We start from the raw sequence: 25,109 nt of genomic DNA on the forward strand, positions 1-25,109 counted from the left end.
CCCCAGTACCTGTTGTGTTTACTTAACCCACCTCATCACTGCATATACCTAGCGTTGTGTTGAGTGAACCCAGCTCACTGCATCTAAGTACCTTTACTGTTCAGTGAACCCAGCTCACTGCATCCAACTACCTGTTGTGTTGAGTGAACCTACCTCACTGCATCTAAGTACCTTTACTGTTCAGTGAACCCACCTCACTGTATCTTACTACCTGTTGTGTTCAGTGAACCCAGCTCACTGTATCTAAGTACCTTTATTGTTCAGTGAACCCACCTCACTGCATCTAACTACCTGTTGTGTTGAGTGAACCCACCTCACTGCATCTAAGTACCTTTACTGTTCAGTGAACCCAGCTCACTGCATCTAACTACCTGTTGTGTTGAGTTAACCCACCTCACTGCATCTAACTACCTGTTTTGTTGAGTGAACCCACCTCACTGCATCTAAGTACCTTTACTGTTCAGTGAACCCAGCTGCATCTAACTACCTGTTGTGTTGAGTGAACCCAGCTCACTGCATATACCTAGCATCCCCCTAGATGGACAAAATGGACAAACCAGGTAGAGGAAGAGGCAGACCCAGAGGTAGGCCACCAGGCACCGGCAGGTCTGTGCGAGGTGGTGTTGCTGTGATTTCATGCGGACCTGTCCCAAAATACAGTGCTCAGAAGAAGGCACGTGTCATCACTTCCCAAAATTGTGAGGAGGTGATTGAGTATTTAACACAGAACACCTCATCTCCCGCAGCCACCAGCGCTACAACAAGCACCACATCCGCTGCATTTGACACTTCGCAGGAGTTATTTGGTGGTGGTGGTGAAATCACTGATTCACAGCCACTACTGCAACAACAAGAAGAAGGCGCAGGTACACCACCTCATACGTCTGAGTTAGGTGGCGATAGTATGGACGTAACGTGTGAGGAGGGGGATGATGAACCACCTGAAGTTGGTGCAGTTAAGGAGGTGTCTGAGGAAAGCAAAGCTGGGCAGGAGGATTCTGATGACGGTTATACGAATGCCACGTATGTTCCCGGTAGAGGAGATGACCAGAGGGACAGTTAAGAGGGGGAGTCAGAGAGGAGTAGGAGGAGACGACTCCATGATAGAAGCAGAGGGAGCTCGTCCTCAGAAACAGCTGGGGGCAGTGTCCGGCGCCATGTATCACCAGCTATGGACAGCCAGCCAACATTCTCTTCAACTAAATAAGACTAGGGAAAGGCAGTCCTCAATGATTTGGAATCAAGATTTGGGTATTTAATCTGGGGGCTTTTTTGCTCCTCAGGAAAGGACCACACACAAATCCTTGGGCCCCAAGAAAAACTAAAGTACATAACTTATTTACCACAGAGCGAAAAAAGTTTGAAAGTAGGACCTCAACAGGATTCCAAAAATGCAAAAATACTTTATTGTGGACCTATTCACAGTAATCAACAAACAATTAAAATCACTTAAAAAATGAGGATCCCAGGGTGCCTCAGTCCCCCCTCCACACATACAACCGCATTCCACATTCAGACCACACTCAATTACACTAGTTAGAATGCTGCAGCAATTCTAGATATATGGGTATTGCAACTAATAATTATATGTGGATGTCTCCTTTAGATCACAGCTGATAGCTTTGACGTGGGCTTTGACCTCATAATAGAGGTGAAAAAATGTACCAAAAATTGCACACTATTGGATAGTTCACCCCTTGAGTGCACTCAAAAATTATATGGCCAATACAAAAAGAAACAAAAGTTCCCTGTTAGAAAAGGCACAAATTGGATGCACTTCCAGTCCTTAATCGTGACATTCTCCTCCACACGAAAGGCATATCTTGAAGTATCTTTTATATTAGAAGCAAAACTTAAACCACGGCTTACTTGTGTTCCTGGTGAATCTGCATGCTGAATGTCACTTACACCTCCGGACGTCCGCAGGTCCCCAACACTCTGCGGTCCACGGTGGCTGTGTACTGATTTCACCTGGTTTGCCGTTCCCATATATCACGCTGTTGCGCCTCCTGAAGCTGGCGTGGTCTGGCAGTAGCGGTGAGCGCGATCTACCCGCTTCCTACTCGGAATTGTAGCATCACAGCGGGGATCGAGCGCTCCTGTGTTCCTGGTAGTGAACGAGGCCGGCCTCCTGGGACTCCTCCCACTTTGCATCCAATTTGTGCCTTTTCTAACAGGGAACTTTTGTTTCTTTTTGTATTGGCCATATAATTTTTGAGTGCACTCAAGGGGTGAACTATCCAATAGTGTGCAATTTTTGGTACATTTTTTCACCTCTATTATGAGGTCAAAGCCCACGTCAAAGCTATCAGCTGTGATCTAAAGGAGACATCCACATATAATTATTAGTTGCAATACCCATATATCTAGAATTGCTGCAGCATTCTAACTAGTGTAATTGAGTGTGGTCTGAATGTGGAATGCGGTTGTATGTGTGGAGGGGGGACTGAGGCACCCTGGGATCCTCATTTTTTAAGTGATTTTAATTGTTTGTTGATTACTGTGAATAGGTCCACAATAAAGTATTTTTGCATTTTTGGAATCCTGTTGAGGTCCTACTTTCAAACTTTTTTCGCTCTGTGGTAAATAAACATTCTCTTCAACGTCAGCTGCTGATTAGAGATGTGGCGAACACCTCTAAATCCATGGGCCTCTTACTACTTCCGGGTTGCAATGACCCGGAGTCGTACGCCTGCGCTGCCTGGTGGAGTGCGTCCTAGATCGCGCTCCTGTTGCTGGGCACTCTCTGCGCATGTGAGTGACGTCACGCTCAAGCGCAGAGAGTGCCCGGCAACAGGAGCGCGATCTAGGACGCGCTCCGCCGGGCAGCGCAGGCGTAGTACTCCAGGTCATTGCGACCCGGAACTAGTAAGAAGTCCAGAGAGGTTCACCAGGTGAACTGTTCGGCCCATCACTACTGCTGATGCCACCGTAGCGCCATCACCCCAGGAGGGCTCAGCGATTTGGAAATTTTTTAACATGTGTGTCTCAGATCGGAGCAAAGCCATCTGTTGTCTCTGTCAGCAAAAGTTGAGCCGTGGAAAGGCCAACTCTCACGTAGGGACAAGTGCCTTACAAAGGCACCTGGAGAGAAGGCACAAACAGCTATGGCAAGAACACCTGAGGAAAAGAAGCACACAAAAGACAAGCCACCCTCCTTCTCCTCTTCCTACTTCAGGTGCATCGTCTTCATCCGCTTTCTCCCTTGCACCTTCACAGCCACCCTCCTCCACACCGCCTCTTCCCTTCAGCGGTTCCTTCTCCTCTGCCCACAGCAGTACCCAGCTGTCCGTGAAGGAAGTATTTGAGCGTAAGAAGCAAATGTCTGCCAGTCACCCTCTTGCCCGGCGTCTGACAGCTGGCGTGGCGGAACTATTAGCTCGCCAGCTATTACCATACAAGGATCAGTGGGGACTGCAGCCCCATTTTCTGTGGGTCAGGAGGTAGTGTGGAAGGGTAGCTCCATTATTTGTATAGGTTTTAGTGGTTTTTATGTATTTGTATTGTATTAGAGATAGTGTTTTCGTACATACATTATAGTTGCTAGATATGTTTCAATAAAAAAATGTTTTTTACATCTTCATGCACCAAAGAGCCAATTCTCTTCCTTGTTTTTTTAATATATTTACGTTGGCATAGTGCATGAAGATTTTCATCGCTATTTTTGTAAATTCATTTTTGTCCTATTTGACCTCAGCCCCTTATCCTAGAGTTATTGTTTTTGTATTACCATACAAGCTGGTGGAGTCGGAGGCTTTCCGTAAGTTTGTGGCCATTGGTACACCGCAGTGGAAGATACTAGGCCGCCATTATTTTTCACAAAAGGCCATACCCAAACTGTACCGTGCAGTTGAGAGGCAAGTGGTGTCATCTATTGCGAAGAGTGTTGGGTCAAGGGTCCACCTGACAACGGATGCCTGGTCTGCCAAGCATGGGCATGGCCACTACATTACATACTCAGCCCATTGGGTCAACCTGGTGACCGATGGCAGCAAGCAGGGAGTAAGTGGCTGCGAAGCGGACCGACTTGTCACACCTCCACAGTTTGCAGGCAGGCCCAGGGGCGTAGCAATAGGGGGTGCAGAGGTAGCGACCGCATCGGGGCCCTTGGACCAGAGGGGTCCCGAAGGGCCTTTCCTCAACTACAGTATTACCTCTTTATTGGTCCTGTGCTCATAATAATCACTTCTATAGATACTTTGAATATTGGTAATCATTAACAAACTGTTCCCCATCCCCTTCTTGCATCTCTGACACTGTGGTTGTCCTTGGCAGGTTTTGGTGTGCGCCGTATCAATTGTTATGTATAGAGTGCTTGGGGGGCCCCATGTAAAACTTGCATCGGGGCCCACAGCTCCTTAGCTACGCCACTGGGCAGGCCTCCAGCCACCTCCTCTCCACCTGCTACCACCTCTTCGCTGTCGTCATCCTCCTCCTCCTTGGCTGGTGCCACGATCTCCTCTCCAGCTACACAGCCCCAGCACCCCAGGGCCTATGCTGAATGCCAGGTACGATGGTGTCACGCAGTGTTAGACATGTCTTGCCTCAAAGCGGAGAGTCACACTGGAGCAGCTCTCCTGGCTGCTCTTAACAAACAGGTGGAGCAATGGCTGACCCCGCACAAGCTTGAGATCGGCAACGTGGTGTGTGACAATGGCAGCAATCTCCTTTCTGCGTTGAATTTGGGAAAGCTGACACACATACCCTGCATGGCACATGTGCTGAATCTGGTCGTGCAAAGATTTGTGTCCAAGTACCCAGGCTTAGAGGACGTCCAGAAGCAGACCAGGAAGTTGTGTGGGCATTTCAGGCGCTCTTTCAAGGCCATGGCACGCTTTGCGGACATTCAGCGAAGAAACAACTTGCCGGTGAGACGCGTGATTTGCGATAGCCCGACTCGCTGGAATTCACCCTGCTGATGTTCTCTCGCCTGCTAGACCAGGATAAAGCCGTCACCCAGTACCTGTATAATTACAGTACAAGGACACAATCTGGGAGGATGGGGATGTTGTGGTCTAACAACTGGACACTGATGCGAAATGCATCCAGGGTCATGGAGCCCTTTGAGGAGGTGACCAAACTGGTGAGTCGCGCTGAGGGCACGATCAGCGACTTGATCCCCTACGCCTACTTCCTGGAGCGTGCCGTGCGTAGAGTGGTGGATACAGCTGTGGAGGAGCGTGAACGAGAACAGTTACGGCAGCAGGAGTCGTGGGAGCGATTTACATCCGAACCCGATGTTTCCACAACACCTGCGGCAGCACAGAGGGGGAGGAGGAGGAGGAGGAAGAAGAGGAGTCGTGTGGGGAAGGAGAGGAGTCAGACTCTGATGATGGTGATGAGGAAGGTGTTTCTGTGGAAGAGGAAGAGGCGGCAGAAGAACAACAACCGCGGCAGCCGTCACAGGAGGCTTCTGCTGCTCCACGTTCCCGTGGAATTGTTTGTGGCTGGGGGGAGGAAGAGGAGTTGGGTCCCGTCACTGAGGAAGAGCAAGAGGAGATGGAGAGTACGTCTGCATCCAGCTTTGTGCAGATGTCCTCTTTCATGTTGTCCAGCCTGTTGAGGGACCCCCATATCAAAAAACTCAAGGCGAATGACCTGTACTGGGTGGCCACGCTACTAGACCCTCGGTACAGGCACAAAGTGGCGGACCTGTTACCAACTCAACAGAAGGTGGAAAGGATGCAGCACTTGCAGAACAAGCTGGCAATGATGCTTTGCAATGCGTTTAAGGGTGATGTGGCTGCACAATGCAATCAAGGTACCACTGGCAGTAACCCTCCTCCTCCCAAGTCCACGCAGGCAAGGACAGGACGCTCCAGCGATCTCAGGGTGATGTCGGACATGCGGACATTCTTTAGTCCAACTCCTCGCCATATTCCTTCCGGATCCACCCTCCACCAATGCCTGGACCGTCAGGTAGCCGACTACCTGGCCTTGAGTGTGGATGTAGACACTGCAAAAAGCGACGATGAACCCTTGGACTACTGGTTGCGCAGGCTTGACCTGTGGCCAGAGCTGTCCCAATTCGCCATACAACTTCTCTCTTGCCCTGCCGCAAGCGTCCTGTCAGAAAGGACCTTCAGTGCAGCTGGAGGCATAGTTACTTAGAAGAGAAGTCGCCTTAGTCACGACAGTGTTCAGTTCCTGACCTTTATCAAAATGAATAAGGAATGGATCACGGAGGGCTACTGCACGACCGAAGACTAAATCAGTCCCCACACACAGCATCTCTGCCTGCAGGCCGCTTGCCTTCTCCGCCACCACCAACAGGGTCCAGGACTCTAGGTGGATTCCTGAATTTTAAAGGCTACACTAATTTTTCTGGTGCGTGTACATGCCTGCCTAATTTTTCTGGCTGCACTGCGGGCGGCTGCAACAAATAAACAAAAGGCATGTACATGTGCCCATCCCCCTTCGTGATCATTACCTTGCCGCGGTGAAGGGGCTTGCGTATCACAATGAAGCAATGACTGGCTATTTCAGTGTCTCAGGTGGGGGTGGCACACAAAAGACAATAAGGTCGTTGCTTCATTGTGGTCAGACCAAATTTGATCAGCTGGACAGTCACTGTTGTACTATCATTGAGCTACCACAGCCCGGCGACCATATGGGCTTGAAAAACTCCACGGCCTACACTCTGGCCACGGTGTGCACCAATCCAGCACAGCCGTCACTACGCAAACAGCTGTTTGTGGTGCGTTACACAGTGAGTTTGGTATGTCAGTGTGAAGTAGACCTCTAATTACACTCCCTGATTGATGTATACACATGCAAGATGTTTGAAAGCACTTTAGGCCTGCAATTTAGCATTCAATGTGATTTCTGCCCTTAAAACGCTGCTTTGCATCAAATCCAGATTTTTCCTAGGGACTTTGGGCATGTATCCCACTTCGCCATGCCCCCCTCCAGGTGTTAGACCCCTTGAAACATCTTTTCCATCACTTTTGTGGCCAGCATAATTTTTTCTATTTTTCTAAGTTCGCATCCCCATTGAAGTCTATTGCAGTTCGCGAACTTTTACGCAAACCGAACCTTCTACGGAGGTTCGCGACATCTCTACTCGTGAGCCCATCACTGCCTTCTATTGAGCAAAAACGCTCAAATGCTACAGGCAGCGCTTTGCTGAGAGTATCAGAAACTAACTGCTCAAATGAGAACAATCTCATAGGGAGTCATTGCACAAGCTTTTTAGGGCAATTTTCAAAATCGCCAGCGCTTGAAAAAAGGGCAAAAACGCCCTAGGAGCCCTAAAAACGTTGGACTGTCAGTGTTTTAGCACACTGAAACTGTGTTACACTATTGGGGATGTGTTTTCTTTATATATGTTTCTAGTTGTTATTACTATGCTATAGCTTATTTTTTAAAATATACTTTGCTGGAAGGCCCCAGAATATTGCTTACACTGAGGTAAATATGTGGTTTGAACATTACATAGTCAACATTGGATGAATAAAGACACATAAGTATTATTGAACAGCACTGTACCCGGTGACCATTTTGTCGCTCTGGCTATTTTTCTTTCCTCAGTCCTTTTCCCTGCATTTTCTTTTACAATTTAATTACCTATCTGCACAGATTCACAGAGATTTAGATATTTTTTTCTATCCTCATTCTTGAATATGTTATTCTGAACATTTGTAACAATCATTATGCAAATGGAGAAAAAAACATCTAATAATATTGTACCTTTCTCATTATATTTTTGCTTTCAGCAAAATTCAAATTGGGAAAGTGCCACATATCTCACACAGACCCACAAACAATTTCCAATTTGTTATACTTCCCATCACTTCCCAGCCGGAGTTGAAGTGACATAAAAATATAATCTGCCGTAGCGTTACAATTGAAAAATGTAATGAAGGAAGTGTAATTGTTATTACCATTTCCCTGTTGTGCATCACTATGATTTAAAATCTCTTATATCCCGTAGGCAGTTTATTATATTACTGTTTACTATGAGACAAGCGCAAGAGCTATTTTTACTGACAAGTTCCTTTCTGGGCACCTTAAAAACATATTGAATGCAAGGGTGTAACAGAACAATCTGCAACACTTCACAGCTACTGGCTATTAATGGCTAATGAGTTTACACAGGAAAAAAACAGGTTGCACACAAACAAATGTACTACAAACGCAAATGTTAATGTTAAAGTGGACCTGGACTCTTGCACAGGAAAGAAGGATGTAGAGAAATGCACCCTGTATGTATTTAGAGAGTTTAACCTATGTAATCCCCCCTCATTTGTGTCTAATTACAAGTTATTTGATCTCTCCCTGTGTCACATGACTGCCATGGCAGAGATAGCTGATAAGCTCATTTGAAAGCACAGGATGTTAACAATATGTCTGTTTCCATTGATCAGGAAGTAGAAACAGTGTAGATTTATTTTAGGATTTGTATCAGATGTAACAAAGAAATGTTTTATGTGTAAAGGTTATTATGCTGTTGTGTATTTTTTAGAGCAGAGAGGACGTTCTGAGTTTAGGTCCGCTTTAAAGAGACACTGAAGCCTCTTAAAATCGCACTTTTTATTCAACATTTAACTTCAGCACTATAAGTCAAGCTAAAACGCTGCAACTCCCTAAATACCGGGGCAAAAATCCGCGACTTTCAAAGTCGTGGATTTTGCTGCCCGGGGAGGCAGAGCTTAGCGCTGTGGCTCTGCCTCCATTAGCATCAATCACCGCTGATCGCCGTCTTTCCCCCGCCCCTCTCAGTGAAGGAAGACTGAGAAGAGCGGGGAGAGGTGGCGATCAGCGGTGATTGATGCGAGTAGAGGCAGAGCTACAGCCCTAAGCTCTGCCTCTACTAGGAAGTAATCCCCCGCATTTAGCCCAGGGGATTTGGGGGGGATTCTAAACAGCTTTCTGCCAGGGGGATGCAGCATTTTAGCTTGGCTTATAGTGCTGAAGTTTAATGTTAAATAAAAAGTGGGACTTCAGAGTCTCTTTAAGGTGCCCATACATCAGGCGATGTATGGGCAGATCGATCATGAGACAGATCTCTCTCTGATTAAATCTGATCAGAGAGGGATCTGTTGCCTGCCCATACACTGCAGACTGATTTCTGACAGATTACAGCAGGAAATCTATCCAAAATCAGTCTAGTGCCATCACCTGCCTAGTCGCTCCAAGAGAAGTATAAAAATGTCTCCGCAGTGCCCTTACTCAGTAAAACCTCACTTGTCTGTAGGAGTGCTTTCTGGCATTCTCCACCATCACAACCATATCCGACCTTTTTGTACAAGTGTATGTTCCACGTGGCTCCTGGTGCATGTACGGCCCCACATGCTACAGGTGCTTATGGTAAGGGTGGAGGAGACCCGGAATCACACCGGCGGACAAGTGAGATTTTAATACACTGGACACAAGCACGAGGGGACACTTTACCTTGGTAGGACACGCCGGTTGTGACAATATCGAACACTGGTACCGACGTGCACCCGATTAAGCACTTGCAACTTAGGCCCCGTTCACACTTGCGTTTTGGCATTTAAACGGACCGGATCTGGGTGGTTCCGATCCGGATCCGGTCCGTTTGCATCAGGAATGTATCAGGCTGCCATCCGGATCCGTGTGGTAAAAACAGCGAAATTACTAATAAAATTGTTGGGGTCAGCAGAAGGTGCACCTGGTGCACCTGTAGAATCAGGTCCTCCGCTGTTTAGGCCCCACCTCCACCTCCGACATACAGCCAAACAGCTCCAGCACGTTAATCACTGCTGCTCCACTGCTGCCCATGTGTCTCCCTCCGAAATGGCCACTAGAATACGCATAGGAAGTGGGGTAGAACGTCAGGTGTTTGTATCCTGTGTGTTCTGTGCTTTCCGTTACCCATAGGTTTCTATTTCCGGATGATGCAGTCAGGCACCGGTACGGGTGCGTGGGCCGGATGATCCGGACCCGAAAAATAGCGCATGTTGGAAAAGTGTCCGGATCCGAGCCAGCTTCGTTCTGTACGGAACGTACGCATGTAAACGTCCGCATAGACTTTGCATTGCTATTCGGAACCTACGTTCCGTTTGTACAGTATACGGTCCGGATCCGATCAGGCGGATCCGGACAGGGAACGCTAATGTGAACCAGGCCTAAGATTTTCCAGCATATCTGATCATTGATCGATCAGACATACGATTATCAAATTCTTCTATTGTGGAACATGACATAGTATTTTAGTAATAGTATTTTTAAAACTGCATTGCCCCAATTCATCTACAGATGTTTTTAACTACAAGGTATTAGGACTATCATCACCATTTGGTGTAACGATCGGTGTCAGCACACAGAGAGAATCTGATTATTGGCGATCTGCAGAATCACCGATAATACGGATATATCGCTAACCTCTGGACACCCAGCAAAAGGAACACAATAAATACAGTAATATCACAAAAGTGTGGAAATATCCACCTCACGGCAATTCCTCAGAGGTGTGGTTACCTCTGAATGGGAACCCCGTGAGTGAGATCCTCTAACCAGGCAGAGTGAGGAATCTCGACCCCTAGCAGTAATCGTCTGCTTGGGGCAGGCGTCTCGGAGAGGCAAGCCTCAAAGATAACCCTCCAGTGGGAGACGTTCCACTGAAGGGAGGAAGGTCAGACAGGCAAGGGTTCGACAACAGAGATGACGCCAGCAGTACAGGAACGGAAGGCAGAAGAGTAATCGGTAAACAGGCAGAGGTCGGGAACAAGAATCAGATAGGCAGAGGTACAATAGCGTAGAGAGAGAGAGTAGTTAAGGATAGCCGGAGTCAAAACACAGATACAATATCAAATACAATCCTAACTAAGGTGTGAAATCCTTAGTATCAACACCAGGGCACTGAGCTAAGGTCTGAGCGCTAACACGAGTGTATTCACGACAGCAGACAACTTGCTACTGACAGGCAAGTTGTATTTGTAGCTAGAGAGCTACTCAGCGCCGCCCCAGAGCTCAACCAATCAGGGACTCTCCTAATGTCAGCTGACAGGAGAATCAGCTGACCCTCCTACATAGGAGGTAAGAGTCCTGCCTCCTTGCGCGCGCGCGTGACCCTCTGCCTCAGAACATCCGAGAGGCCAGGCCCCGAGTCCAGGCGCGCCCGCGTCCCAAACTCCGCTGGCCGCATTGTGGGACCCGCCGCCATGTTGCTAGTGGCGGCGGCGCCCGCCCTGCTCTGTGCCGGCGGTTCCGTGAGCTGAACAGAAACTGCCGGCTGGGATGCGGAGGCCGCCGCCACGCTGCCCTGCGCGGCGGCGGCTCCGCTATTGTTTACAGTAACCCCCCTTTGAGGAGTGGACTCCGGACACTTCCTACACGGTTTCTCAGGATGTAATTGATGAAACTTCTTTCTCAACCTCTCAGCATGCATGCGATCCTCTGGAACCCAGGTCCTTTCCTCCACACCGTACCCTTTCCAATGGACCAGATACTGCACTGAATTCTGCACCAGGCGAGAATCCAAGATCTTTTCAACTTCATACTCCATCTGGCCCTCTATTACCACAGGGGGGGAGAGAGGAATCCACATACACTGCCGGCTTCAGTAGTGAGACGTGGAATGATCTGCCACATCTCATGCTGGCAGGAAGATCAATGACATAAGAGACATCATTGATCCTCTTGACCACCGGATAAGGCCCTATGAACCTGGGACCCTATTTGGTGGACGGTTGTCTGAGTGCCAAATGTCTGGTTAACACCCACACCTTGTCTCCTGGAGTAAAGTGCCATTCGACAGAGCATCTTTTGTCGGCCTGTCTTTTTTGTCTCTGAAAGGCCACTCCCAAATTCTTCTTCACTTGTCCCCAAAGTTCCCTTAAAGTCCTCTGCCAATCCTCCAGGGCCGGGAAGGGCGAGGAACACACCGGAAATGGGGAAAACTTAGGGAATTTTCCTGACACAGCCTGAAAAGGGGACAACCCTGTTGACGCACTTTTCAGGTTGTTGTGTGCAAACTCCGCGAAGGGTAAAAACCTAACCCAATCAGTTTGTGCATCCGCTACATAGCATCTCAGGAACTGCTCCAGAGCTTGATTAACCCTCTCGGTCTGCCCATTAGTTTGTGGGTGATACCCTGATGAAAAAGACAGGTTCATACCCAACGTATGGCAAAAGGCCCTCCAGAATTTTGATACAAATTGGACTCCTCTTTCTGAAACCACATCGCCCGGGATACCATGTAACCGGAAGATATGTTGTATGAAGAGGTCGGCCAATTCCTGGGCTGAGGGAAATCCTTTAAGTGGAACGAAGTGTGCCATTTTACTGAACCTGTCTACGATTACCCAAATGACTGTCATGCCCTCGGACCTGGGGAGCTCGCCAATGAAGTCCATGGAAAGATGGGTCCACGGTTCATTTGGCACTGGCAGAGATTGTAGGGTGCCCACCGGAGCCAGGCGGGAAGGCTTACTCCTGGCGCAGACAACACACTCCCTCACAAATTCCTTACAATCTGAGGCCAATGAAGGCCACCACACACACCTAGTGAGCATATCCAGAGTGCGAGCGACCCCTGGGTGACCTGCGTTCTTATGGGTATGGAATAACTGCATGATCTGTAATCGAAAAGGAAGTGGCACGTATCTAACTGGTAAGTAGCTAGTGTAGCTGCCCAATCCTCCCAGGTGTCCACGGCAGCTAAGACCAGCTTGGAGGGTAGGATACCCTCTGGCGATGTCGACTGAGTAGTCTCAGGCTCGAAACATCTCGAAAGAGCATCTGCCTTGACGTTTTTAGAACCTGGAGTGTACGTGATCATGAATCTGAAGCGAGAAAAGAACAAGGACCAACAGGCCTGTCTGGGGTAAGTCTCTTTGCTCCCTCAATGTACTCCAGGTTCTTATGGTCTGTATACACAACAATAGTATGCTCTGCACCCTCCAGCCAATGACGCCACTCCTGAAAGGCCAACTTGATGGCAAGGAGCTCCCTGTTACCCACATCGTAGTTTCTTTCAGCTGGGGAAAATCTATGTGAGAAGTAGGCACAGGGATGGGTCTTGCCCTGTAAACCAGAACGTTTACAGGACAGCCCCCACCCCAACTTCCGAGGCATCCACCTCCACTATGAAGGGAAGGGTGACATCGACATGTCTTAATATAGGTGCAGAGCAAAACAATTTCTTTAGGATGTTGAAAGCTGACTGAGCCTCCGGTGACCGATGGTATGGATCAGCTTCATTTTTGGTAAGACCAGTCAGAGGTGCTACTACCGAAGAGAATCCCTTGATAATTCTCTGGTAGTAGTTAGCAAAACCAAGGAACCTTTGAAGTGCCTTCAAACCCACCGGTTGTGGCCACTCTAAGACAGCCGTAACCTTTTCTGGATCCATAGAGAGACCCGAAGTAGAAATAATATACCCCAGAAAAGGAATCTGAGTGACCTCAAAGAGGCACTTCTCTAGTTTGGCATACAGTGAATTCTGTCTTAACTTCTTCAAAACATACTTAACATGTTTACGATGCTCTTCAAGGTTTGGAGAGAAGATCAGTATATCGTCAAGGTAAACCAAGACAAACCTCCCCAACACCTCCCTGAATACCTTGTTTATTAACTCCTGGAAGACGGCCGGGGCATTACATAACCCGAAGGGCATAACGAGGTACTCGTAATGCCCGTTGGGCGTATTGAAGGCCGTCTTCCACTCGTCGCCATCCCTGATGCGCACCAGGTTGTATGCCCCATGTAGGTCTAATTTTGAAAAAATACTGGCGTTGGTGATCTGGGCAAAGAGATCGTCAATTAAAGGCAACGGATAGCGATTCTTGATGGTGATCTTGTTTAGACCTCGGTAGTCAATGCAAGGTCTAAGACCACCATCTTTCTTTTGGACGAAGAAAAAACCTGCCCCGGCCGGTGACCGGGAAGGACGAATGAATTCTTTTGCCAGGTTGTCCTTAATGTATTCCTGCATTGCCAGCTTTTCTGGTCCTGACAAATTATAGAGATGACCTCTGGGGGGCATACAACCAGATCTTAAATCAATAGGGCAGTCAAAACTCTGATGTGGTGGGAGTTTATCGGCTGACCTGGGACAGAACACATCCGCAAACTCAGCGTACTGCACTGGTACCCCTTTAATCTCTATCTTGGCAGCACAACAGGCAATCTTCCCCAAACAATGATTGCGGCAGTAAGGTGACCAACTGAGTAGCTGACCTGATGCCCAGTCTATCTGTGGGGATTGAAGCTGTAACCAGGGCATACCGAGGATTATGGTGGAGGTTGCCATGCGTAAAACAAGAAACTGTAAACTCTCTTTGTGTAAAACCCCAATCGTGCATGATAACCTGGGTGTTTGAGAAAGAGGTTGTCTGCACTGTAAAGGAGAGTCATCCACTGCGGTAATGACTACTTGTCTGTCTAAATGTTGTAAAGGAACACCCAGCCCCTTTACAAACTCGTAGTCTATAAAATTAGCCGCAGAGCCAAAATCTATGAAAGCCTCAGTGCAAACAGTCAAATTCCCCCAAGAAATGGAACACGGGAGAAGTAACCGATTATTCTGATTGAGAGGTAAGCTCTGTATGTCTAGGGTATTACCTCTAACTACACCTAGACAGCAGCGTTTCCCGATTTCTTGGGGCAATTTTGAGCAATATGGCCTTCCTCGGCGCAATATAGACAAAGTCTTTCAGCCCTTTTGCGCTCTTTCTTGGCCCGAGTCACCCGAGAATGTCCGATTTGCATCGGCTCATCAGTGAGAGGGGTTGGTGACGAGGATGCAAAAGAGAGAGTTCTCACTGCATTCTTGCCCCTCGACTGACGCTGATAGCGTAACCTGCGGTCCGCCTGAATTGCCAAGGAAATGGCGTCATCGACGGACTTTAGTTCAGGATGCCCTAACAGAAGTTCAGAGACTGCATCTGATAGGCCTGACAGAAAACAATCTAATAGGGCGTGAGACCCCCACCTGGACGACACAGCCCACTTTCGGAACTCGGCCGCATAGACCTCGACCGTGTCTCGACCCTGCCTGAGAGTCTTGAGCTTCCTCTCGGCAGTGATTGAAGCATCTGGATCATCATAAATTATGGCCATTGCTTGAAAAATTCCTCAACTGTCGTCAGTGCCGTATTCTCGGATGAAAGACCATATGCCCAGGTTTGTGAGTCTCCGGACAGTAAGATCTTAATAAAGGTTACCCTTTGCTGCTCGGAACCTGACTGAGTAGGCCGTAACTTAAAATAAGATAAAACCCGATTGCGGAAGTTCTGGAAGTCAGATCTTTGCCCTGAAAACTTTTCGGGCACTGGCATACGGAGATCTGCGACTGGAGGTGATTGCACTGTGGCCACAGTCGTCTGCAAGACCCGTACAGACCCAGCCAATTGGTTGATCTGAGTCTGTTGCGAATTAACCACCTCAATGAGGTTATTAAGTGAGGTGGTTAGAGTTTCGATCTGACTGCGTAGTGCTTCCATACTAGTGGTCTGCTGTTCTGTAACGATCGGTGTCAGCACACAGAGAGAATCTGACTATTGGCGATCTGCAGTATCGCCAAGAATACAGATATATAACCGATTATTGGCGATCTGCAGAATCAGATGACGGCAGCAGTACAGGAACGGAAGGCAGAAGAGTAATCGGTAAACAGGCAGAGGTCGGCAACAAGAATCAGACAGGCAGAGGTACAATAGCGTAGAGAGAAAGAGTAGTCAAGGATAGCCGGAGTCAAAACACAGATACAATATCAAATACAATCCTAACTAAGGTGTGAAATCCTTAGTATCAACACCAGGGCACTGAGCTAAGGTCTGAGCGCTAACACGAGTGTATTCACGACAGCAGACAACTTGCTACTGATAGTCAAGTTGTATTTGTAGCTAGAGAGCTACTCAGCGCCGCCCCATAGCCCAACCAATCAGGGACTCTCCTGATGTCAGCTGACAGGAGAATCAGCTGACCCTCCTACGTAGGAGGTAAGAGTCCTGCCTCCTTGCGCGCGCGCGTGTGACCCTCTGCCTCAGAACATCCGAGAGGCCAGGCCCCGAGTCCACGCGCGCCCGCGTCCCAAACTCCGCTGGCCGCATTGTGGGACCCGCCGCCGTGTTGCTAGTTGCGGCGGCGCCCGCCCTGCTCTGTGCCGGCGGTTCCGTGAGCTGAACGGAAACTGCCGGCTGGGATGCGGAGGCCGCCGCCACGCTGCCCTAAACCTGGTGCAAAAGGTGCATACTAAAACTGGTACATCTATGGTGAAGGGGCATCTTGTGGACCTTTGTACCTCATGCTCCCTTGTACCTCTTGTGGCTCCCTGTGTCCTCTTCTGTACTCCTCGTGTCTTCCTCTATGCCCCTTTGTGTCCCCCTGAGTCCTCCTCTATCCCCATGTTTCCGCCTCTGTCCTCCTTGTGTCCTCCTCTATGCTCCTTTGTGTCCCTCTTGCCCCTTTGTGTCCCCCTGTGTCCTCATCTGCATGGGCACAGTACAGGGAGTCCCCAACCTGAGGGACCCGCTTGTCCTCCCCACGTGCATACGTGGGGGAATGCAGTGGCATGCACCAGTAGTGGCAGAGGGAACATCAAATACTCACTTAACAGTGATCCACACGCTGCATCTACAAACTTCTTCCTGTCCTGAGTTCCAGCTCACAGTAACAGCGCCCCCAGGAGCGTTTTTACTGTGAGATGGAATGCAAGAACAACAAGAAGTAGATGCAGCTCGTGAATCATGGCAAAGTGAGTATTTGATGTTCCCTCTGCCGCTGCTGGTGCATGACGCTGCGTATCCCCTTCGCCTGGCTACCTATACTGAGGCACTCATTACTGACTATCTATACTGAGGCATCTAATCCTGGCTATCTATACTGAGGCACCTATTTCTAGCTATCTATACAGAGGCACCTATTCCTAACTATCTATACTGAGGCTTCTATCCCCGGCTATATATACAGAGACATCTATCCCTGGCTATCCATACTGAGGCACCTGTACCTGGCTATCTATACCGAGGCACCTATCCATGACTATCTATACCAAGGCACTTGTCCCTGGCTATCTATACAGAGGCGTTCTTACCAGAACCTGACCTACAAATGTGTTTCTCCGTTCTGATTGCCTGATGAAGCTGGAGTTTTGCCCGTGAAACGCGTTGTATTGTTTGGAGAATCCCCAATAAATAATATTGTTGTTTATCAACGGCTCATTGGCTGGTCTTTACCTGAGGGAGGTAAGTCCACCTACATCCCTCCTTTTAAACTGTTTTTAAATATTTTATTCTTGCTGGCGCCTCTGTTGTGTTTAAACTACTTCATCTATACCGAGGCACCTATCCTGGCTCGGAGCAGTGCTTTTCGGCGCTGCTAGATGTGGGCGCAGCCAGCGCCACCATAGACTATAATAGGAATCAGTCTATAGCGGCGCTCAGTGAGTAACGTCGGCTCCGTCAGAAGACGGAGCCGAGGTTGCTTAAGAATCACAATAATTCGGCCTCCAGCAATAGCTGGAAACCGAATTATTTCATTCCCTACTATCCATGACGGCCTGGAGGGGGAATAGTAATTAACACGGCCCGGACTTGTGCAGAAGCAGGATCAGCCTTATACCGGCTGTATTCTGCGCCCAAGTCTCCCGGCGCCGATTTCAAATGTACTCATCCTGGCTATCTATACCGAGGCACCTATCCCTGGCTATCTATACTGAGGCACCTATTCCTGGCTACCTATACAGGGGCACCTATTCCTGGCTATCTATACTGAGGCACCTATTCCTGGCTATCTATACTGAGGCACCTACTCTTAGCTATCTATACCGAGGCACCTACTCCTGACTATCTATACTGAGCTACCTATTCCTGGCTATCCATACTGAGGCACCTATTCCGGGCTATCTATAGTGAGGCACCTACTCCTAGCTATGTATACTGAGTTACCTATTCCTGGCTATCTATACTGGGGCACCTATTCCCGGCTATCTATACTGGGAACACCTATTCCTGGCTACCTATACTGAGGCACCTATTTCTTGCTATCTATTTCTGGCTACCTATACTGAGGCACCTATGCCTGGCTACCTATACTGATGCACCTATTCCTGGCTACCTATACTGGAAGCACCTATTCCTGGCTTCCAAAACTGGAGGGCCCTATTCCTGGCTACCTATACTGGGGGCACCTATTCCTGGCTACCTATACAGGAGGCACCTATACCTGGTTATTTAATGTAGCGTGGGGGGGCCCGGGGGGGGGCCCCGAGGTTTGAAGCTTTGCCACTGGCATTATGTTTGACAGGTCTTCTTTATGAAAGCATCAAAGATCAATGTTATGCCACAATGGCCCATATGCCATTATCTTTTTCTCCTGATTTTGTCTTAGGTGATAATTTTTTATCTTGTATTTTAAATAATTTTTCAGCACTTAGCAATTGAAAGCATATCAAAAAATACCAGTAGATAAAAAAGTCTTATCAAAATTATTTTGAGCATTTTCCTGTGTACTGGTGATTTTATTGACAAGTTGAGAAAATATCACATAGGAGAAAACTCAGGAGAAAAAGTTTATTGCATATGGGCCCGTGTGTTCAGCAGGGGTTAGGGCTGATTCACAAAGCTTTTCTGTTGAATTATTTTACCTTACTTATTAGCTCACAATGTATGTCTCCCTACATGACTTAACTCATGATTTATCTCTCCCTATCAGTTTATCTCATTATTTTTTTAATTTCATGCATTGGCTCTCCTTACAGCTAAGGCGAATCAACCCCACAGTGTCTATCTTAGCAACCACCAATGCCCATAAACTCTAAACTGACCTGCATCATTAATCACTTCCGCCTCTAGTGTGAAGCAATAGATATAGTGGTGGGGCATGGAATAGAGCTGGCACTTTCTCCTAAAAGACCACCGCTTCAGCAGAAATGGTGGTCCGATGATGGGAGGTGCAATAGTAGCAGGGAGGATAGCACACATTTGCTGTCATGGTAGGAATGGATGTACAGCCATCTGAATCGCTTTTAAACAGATGGAACAGCTATTAGAGAGATTGTAATCCAAGCGGACGCAGTCAAGATTATTATTATTTCATCCCTTAAAGAGGAACTTCAGCCTAAACAAACATACTGTCATTAAGTTACATTAGTTATGTTAATTAAAATAGATAGGTAATATAATCTCTTACCCACACTGACAGACAAATGTTTGATTTCACGATGGCAGCAATTTTTTCGGTTGAAAGGAGGTGACAGGGAGCATGAGACACAGTTCCAACTGTCCTGTGTCCTGAGCACCTCTCATAGTTGCTAGGCATTGTAAATAACAACATAGGAAATCCCATCATGCTCTGCACAGCATCAGGGAAAAAAGCCCGGGCTTTTTTTCTTTGATGGGTGAAGCTTAGCTAAAAATGCAGCTAAAAATTATGCTTTGGTAAGAAAAACAAAGTTCTGATGCTGTGAAACTGTTAAAGAAACATCAAGCCTTTTCAGTTCTGCTGAGTAGATTTTTAGTCCGGAGGTTCACTTTAAACTCCTATGATGAGGATACCAGCTTTTTTACAACCACAGAGCATTTGCAGTCTTCTAGTTTAGCTAGTTGGCATGCAATGGCCCATATGCAATTCCCTTTTTCTCCTAAGTTTTCTCCTAGTTGAGACATTTGTCATCTTCACTTTATAATAACTTTTCAGCATTTCACAATAAAAAAAATACCAAAAGTAGTAGAAAAAGTGCTGTCAAAATGATTTTCTGTATTTTCTTCTACCAAGTTTGAGCTGATGGTGCCACGGGGCATCGTAAAATTATGAAGCAAAGTCACCATTGTCTTTTATCATCCCTACTAGAGATAGAGAGAGAGAGAGAGAGAGAGAGAGAGAGAGAGAGAGATGAATCTACCTGGCTATCTGGGGTTCTCTTTGGACAACTGTTGAACACAAAAGGCAAGGCCATGCCTGGCTACATATCCTTAAGCAGTGGCTGGATGGTGTAATGGTTAAGGACTCTGCCTCTGACACAGGAGACCAGGGTTGGAATCTCAGCTCTGTCTGTTCAGTAAGCGAACACCTATTCAGTAGGAGACCTTAGGCAAGTCTTCTTAACACTGCTACTGCCTATAGAGTGTGCCCTAGTGGCTGCAGCTCTGGTGCTTTCAGTCCGGCAGGAGAAAAGTGTGATATAAATTTTGTCTTGTCTAATTTTTCTTTTGGATTGAGCATAAATGGTACATGCTAGCTTCAGCTAGTAATGTTGGTAGTATAATGAATATGTTAGTTACTTACCATACACTGAGACCTGGGTTCAATCCCCAGCCACGGTATGTAAGCTGGCTTTTGAAATATATGAATTCCGTGGCAGATGAGACCCTCCTCCCTCCGGTAGGAGGGAGGAGAGAATAGGTAGAAGGGAGGAGAAGCCTACAAGAATAAATCTCGCTTCAGTGCTTATATTCAGCAGGGGAATGTGTGCCCCTGATAAAACGCCGCTATCACGCGACTAAACAGGGGTCCCTTACCCCCCAACCCCCCCCCCCCCTCCTGCAAAATCTGCGACCAACTTGATCATAGATTTTTCTGCTCTTGAGGCAGGGCTAACGGCTGTAGCCCTGCCTCTCAGCGCCATCTATCAGCGGCGCATCGCCGCCTCTCCCCCGCCCCTCTCAGTGAAGGCAGACTGAGAGGGGCGGGGGAGAGGCGGAGATACGCGCTGACAGACGCGTGTGAGGCAGGGCTGTGGCGGTTAGCCCTGCCTCTATGTGGAAGAGGGGATGCGCTGCACGGAGGGGGATTTGGGAGGTAAGGGACTCCCGTTTAGCGGCGCGATAGCGGCGGTTTAGCAGGGGCACACATGCCCCTGCTGAATATGAGCTCTGAAGCGAGATTTATTCTCGCTTTAGACTCTCTTTAACTAATTAGTATAGGCAGACGAGTGAGTCAAATGGCTCAAGGACCTTGCCTTGTATAAAGGGGGTGGGGCTCCACCAGTGAGTGCAGTCTGATTGGCAACAATGTGCCTGCTGACTGTGATGTAGAGGGTCAAAGTTTTGCTCAATAGAGCATTATGGGGCGAATCGAACTTCCGGGAAAGTTCGCCTTTGGCAGGCGAACGCGAACTACCAGAGTTCGCCGGGAACCATTCGCCGGAGAACCGTTTGGGACATCTCTACATACAACTATAACTTAATCCTGGGGCGTAACTAGAAATCACTGTGCCTGCGAACATTTGGATTCCACATTAATATCCCAGAAATCCCACACTTTTTAAAAAAAATGCCTTTGTATTGTTCTTAGTTAAACTTAATCTTTGCCCATACTCTTACCATTGTTGGGGTGAGGTGGATTTCCAACTTGCTGCAATTGCTAATCTAGACATTACCAGGATAACATTAGCCATTTTGTTGGTGGGAATAGAAGCCTGAGGTAGGGGCAGGCCCAAGGCTAAAGTCTAAGGGTTAAGGGGAACCTGCTTGGCATAGAAGATCCCAGACCACCCTTCAATAATGCTTGTGTTTTAACCTACATGTTATCTTCTAAATCATTAGCACTTGTTTGGTATAAATTACTGAATCACGTACTAAAGAATAAACCTGCAAAATTCGGAACTGTCTTCCGATGTACATGGAAAAGTTGATGTTGCTTTAAAGGCAAAGGGTGGGTAAAGGTAAATATTGACTTCTTTTGGTTGTATTCTGATTTTTGTTTTCCAGGTTAGGCTGCTGTGTTGCCACACGTATTTGACTCTTCTAAGTGACTTTATAAAAGTAGCTGCTTTCCTACATTCAGTCTTTTTATTGCAATGTAATAACTGGAAATAATTGTTCTGAAAAATATGCCTTTAGCTACAATTACTGATGTAAAGGAGATGCGTGACTGTCGGAGGAAGTAGAATTCACTAATGAAACATGTTGCTAGTCAAGCATTCTTCAAAAGATGTTTCAGACTTGAAATGGATAAATTGATCTACTGTACTTGATTAGACTGGTTCATCTGTTGTGCAGATCCTCAAACTTTTGGCAGTCCAACAATGTTTTATGCAAACATTCTTTTAACTATATTAAAAGGTAAAACCTGATAGTGTACTGGCTCTGCCTTTGACATGGGAAACCAGGGTTCAAATCCTGGCTAGGGACCAGGGACAGTACCTACTCAGTAAGGAGTTCAAGGCAAGACTCCCCAACACTGCAGCGTGGCCTCTTGAGCGCGTCCCAGTGGCTGCAGCTCTTGAGCGCTTTGAATCTGACAGAAGAAAAGCGCTATACAAATGTTTGGTTTATTGGATTATATTAATTAACATAACATCCTCAGGGTTCACATTTACTGACGCTTCCCTCATTATTACTATTATTATAATTCCAAACTGGTAAGCTGCAGTAAATGATTAGTATACGTGCAATAAGGATGTTGCCCTCGCTTCAGATAGTTTATTCAAGCTCCATCACTTATCACACCATAAACATAAACTGAGCACACAAACAATATTGATATAACTAATATAAATATTGGATTGTGCAGAAAGACCCAAAGAATCAATGCATAAAACAAGTAGGACCAAACAAAAATCCCACCAGACATGATTGTTGAAATAACTATAAAGTAAACTAGGGATCAGGATGACTGTAATATGTATCCCTACAAAGATAAATTAATCAGACCTCCTAGCACTGTTTTACTTTTGTCTTTTGCTACCTCATTATTACAGTATAATTTTTCATTATTGCACACTTCTATGGTCATTTGCACATGATATGTTTGGAGGATTCCTTAAAGGGGCACTATGGCGAAAAATTGTAACATTTAAAATATTTTGCAAACATAAACAAATAAGAAGTATGTTTTTTTTTCAGAGTAAAATGAGCCATACATTACTTTTCTCCTATGTTGCTGTCACTTACAGTAGGTAGTTGAAATCTGACAGAAGCGACAGGTTTTGGACTAGTCCATCTCTTCATGGTGGGATTCTCAGGGATTTATTTATTTTCAAAAGCACATAGTGAATGGCAGTTGCTCTGTCCAACTGCCAAAAAACTGTGTAGCAAGCAGGGAAGCTTGCCAGCCATATTGTTTGAATCCTTTTTAGGGAATATCTTTATAAAGAATAAAAGCCTTGCTGAGAATCCCCTATGAGGAGATGGACTAGTCCAAAACCTGTCACTTCTGCCAGATTTCTACTACCTACTGTAAGTGACAGCAACATAGGAGAAAAGTAATATATGGCTCATTTTACTCTGGGAAAAAAAACGTACATCTTATTTGTCTGTTTACACATATTTTAAATTTACAATTTTTCGCCATAGTGCCCCTTTAACTGAGAGGAGTATGGAGGCCACCATGTCTATTTACTTTTAACCAAAATCAGCTGCCTTGCAGTCCTGCTGATTTCTTTGGCTGCAGTAGTGTCTGAATCACACACCTGAAACAAGGAGTCAGCTAATCCAGTCTGATATTAGTAAGAGCATCTGATCTGTTTGCTTGTTCAGGGTCTATGGCTAAAAGTATTAAAGGTAGATGATCAGCAGGACAGCTAGGCTGGCAACCTGTATTTAGAGATGGCCCGAACGGGTCACCTGGCGGGTAGTCCACGCGGATATCAGGTACCCGAACCCACGGCAGGTAGCGGACACATAGTGCATTCAACCCGCCTCCTCTACCTTGTCATTGGGCTAAACTTTGACCCTCTACATCACAGTCAGCAGACACATGGAAGCCAATCAGGCTGCACTTACCCCCCCCCCCCCCTATAAAAACGCTGCAGCGTCGCGTCAGCCATGTTCTCAGTCTGCAGACCCTGCTATAGTGAGAGGAAGGGAGAGACAATTAGAGATAGGGAAAGCATTCATTAGGCTGTTGTTGGCTTGCTCCTTGCTCAATCTTGTTGCTGAAAGCACCCCACAAAATCTCTTTTGAGAGCTAATATTCTTCTGATCTGTTTTTTTTTTTTTTGTGTGGCCACAGATAGGCATAGATACAGCCCTGTCTCAGCTGGGCCTTGCTGTAGTGTGCCAGGCCCACAATCTGTATTACCATTACATATCTTTTCACTGCATTTGTGATTTAACTTATTAAAGCATAGCTGTCTTTGTGGGTGACACTGCATATACATAGAGCCTACAGACAGTTGCCAGCCAGGCTAGCTGGGATTTGTAGTCCCACACTGTATTACCATACCATTGCATATCTTTTCACTGCATTTGTGATTTAACTTACTAAAGCATAGCTGTCTTTGTGGGTGGCACTGCATACATAGAGCCTACAGACAGTTGCCAGCCAGGTCATCTGAGATTTGTAGTCCCACCACTGGCAGCACACTCTATTATACCAGTGCATGCTTTTCCTCTGTACCTGTGTGACAGCACACTCTATTATACCAGTGCATACCTTTCCACTGTACCTGTGTGACAGCACACTCTATTATACCAGTGCATACATTTCCTCCGTACCTGTGTGACAGCGCACTCTATTATCCCAGTGCATACCTTTCCACCATATCTGTGATTAAACGTACTATACCATAGCTCCAATTGTGGGTGACACTTCATACAGCCCACAGAGAGACAGGGACAGTTAGCTAGCCTTTTCTTTATTGCTGAAACCACCCCAAAACAAAAACCCTTTTGGTGTGTGTGTGTGTGTGTGTGTGTGTGTGTGCGTGCGTGCGTGCGTGCGTGCGCGTGCGCGTGCGTGTGTGTGTCAGACACTGCATACAGGGTAGGCCACAGTCATTGCTAGGCCTTGCAGTTCTACTATTGTCTTCTATCTATCTAATACAATCCAGCACACTGTCTATCATTATAAGCTGTGCTTAGCTTCCAAGTGTATCTGTTATTGATATCTGTGTGCATACAGGCCACAGTCAGTTGCTGGGCCTTGTAGTTCTACTATACTCTTTTAACTATTGCAAGCAAGCCAGCACACTGTCTATCATAGCAGTGCTTAGCTTGCAACTATATTTGTGATTGAAAGCATTATATAGGATCTCTCTCTGTGTGTGTTAAATTACATAGCCCAGGGGTGTGGCTTGACGCGCAATGGTTAAACGACTTGACGCGCTGCTTAAACCCGGAGCTCCCGCACACCCTCCGCTTTAGTTTGCTATTCCGCACTATCCAGCTGACCCACGATGAGTGTCCGCTCTACTAGAAAGCAACAAGGCTCTGTGACTGAACCGGGGTCCAACCCTGCTCTCCTAGGCAAGACCGTTC

General features: G+C 46.9%; 1 long non-coding RNA gene across 1 annotated transcript in view; it reads right to left on the bottom strand.

Annotated features, from left to right (window-relative positions):
* The window catches only part of LOC137561622 (uncharacterized), a 97,409-nt gene extending 78,266 nt beyond the window's left edge, over window positions 1-19,143 (bottom strand). The window contains exon 1 of the long non-coding RNA XR_011030073.1: window positions 19,099-19,143. This is a non-coding gene — a long non-coding RNA (uncharacterized lncRNA). The remainder of the gene's footprint in view (window positions 1-19,098) is intronic.
* Window positions 19,144-25,109: the final 5,966 nt, after the last annotated feature.

The sequence above is a fragment of the Hyperolius riggenbachi genome, chromosome 3 (assembly GCF_040937935.1).
Source record: "Hyperolius riggenbachi isolate aHypRig1 chromosome 3, aHypRig1.pri, whole genome shotgun sequence".
Classification (NCBI taxonomy): domain Eukaryota; kingdom Metazoa; phylum Chordata; class Amphibia; order Anura; family Hyperoliidae; genus Hyperolius; species Hyperolius riggenbachi.